Genomic DNA, 1,733 nt, shown 5'->3' on the forward strand with positions numbered 1-1,733 from the left:
CTTAGGTTAGGTTCGGTATTGCTTGGCAAGCTCCCTTGTGGTCGTTCGGATATTAGTTTGGAAAGCTGGCCTATCTAAGTTTCGAGCCCATAGATCGACGCTTGTTGATTTTTAAGTGCTGTCTCGGTGTTCTGGAAACGAGTTTCTGACACCGAGATAAACTTTGTGAGCATCTCTTCAAGTTTGGCTTCTTTTCCTGTTGGTAGGGTGGTTGTTGGTAGCCTGAAGGTGGTTGTGGTCTTTGATTTCCTTGACTGCCCTATGAGAAATTGAGGTGGTTCCTCCAACCTGCATTGTAAGTGTTACTATATGGATTTTTTTGAGGTCGAGGATTATTACCCATGTAATTTAATTGCTCGTTATCGACGTTGTGGCCATAAGGTTGGTATTCCAAATAGCTTGTTCCACCTCCACTTGCTTCGCATTACATTACTGGGTGAACCAGTGAAGAACTAAGAAAACCATCAATTTTCTTATTCAAGAGTTCTACCTGATTAAAGAGCATGGTGACCCAATTGACGTTATAAACACCAACTGTTTTCATTGGCTTTGTCCTCATGACGTGCTACTAATATTTATTCAGTGATATCTCCTCTATAAACTCATAGGCATCTTTAGGTGTTTTATTATTGATGGTTCCGCCAGAAGCTGCGTCAACCATTTGCCGAGTTGAAGGATTCAGGCCATTATGGAATGTTTGGAATGTTTGAACCTGAAGCCAAAGCGGTAACCCATGGTGAGAGCACCTTCTCAAAAGGTCCTTGTATCTCTCCCATGCATCGTAGAGTGTTTCTAAATCCATCTGCACAAAAGAAGAGATATCATTACGTAATTTAGCCGTTTTAGCTGGCAGAAAATATTTTAGTAAAAATTTTTCGATCATTTGTTCCCAAGTAGTAATTGACCCTCATAGTAAAAAGTTCAACCACTGTTTAGCTTTGTTCCTCAATGAAAAAGAGAATAACCGAAGACGAATGGCATCATCAGAAACGCCATTAATTTTAAATGTATCGCATAGTTCCAAAAACTTTGCTAAGTGAGCATTGGGATCTTCATCCTGCAAACCATCAAACTGAACAAATTGATGTATCATTTGAATAGTGTTAGGTTTTGGTTCAAAAGTATTTGCAGCTACAGTAGGTCTAACTATGCTCGATTCAGTTCCTGTTAAAGAAGGTTTAGCATAATCATACATAGTGCGTGGAGCAGGATTTTGATTAACTACAATTGCAGGAGGTAGCAGATTGTCTTGGTTTTTAGCCATCACTTCGGTTGGGGGTTGAGTATCATCTTCTTGCTCGTTCTCTGTGTATCTTAGGCTTCGCCTTTTTTCTCTTTGGTTTCTGAGGACTGTGTGATCAATTTCTTTATCAAAAAGTAGTGGTCTTGACGGGTTTCTTCTAGTCATATACTATAAAAACCTATCAGAAGAAAGAAAAAGAAAATTAGTAAATTAGAATAAAATTAAAAATAAAATTAGATTGCAAGAAAAATAAATGGCTAAAGTAATAAAAATTGAGTGTTCCTAATATTTTAGTTCCCCGGCAACAGCGCCAAAAACTTGATCGCGTGATTTCGTGATAGGTTTTAAATATTTATAATTAATTATTCTTGAAACTAACTATTATCACGATGTAGGCAAGTGTACCTATCGAACAGTAGTATAGTTTTAGCAAGACCGGATTGTCAAACCCAAAGGAACTAAAAGTACAAGTAATGACTGTCTTTTTATT

The 1,733-nt window shown here is 37.6% G+C and overlaps 1 non-coding gene across 1 annotated transcript; it reads left to right on the plus strand.

The window, feature by feature from the left end:
- Positions 1-728: 728 nt before the first annotated feature.
- LOC128283366 (small nucleolar RNA R71) lies at positions 729-835 on the plus strand. Its single transcript, XR_008273708.1, has one exon. It is a non-coding gene; the product is annotated as a small nucleolar RNA R71 (small nucleolar RNA).
- Positions 836-1,733: the final 898 nt, after the last annotated feature.

Source organism: Gossypium arboreum, chromosome 10, assembly GCF_025698485.1.
Source record: "Gossypium arboreum isolate Shixiya-1 chromosome 10, ASM2569848v2, whole genome shotgun sequence".
Lineage (NCBI taxonomy): Eukaryota > Viridiplantae > Streptophyta > Magnoliopsida > Malvales > Malvaceae > Gossypium > Gossypium arboreum.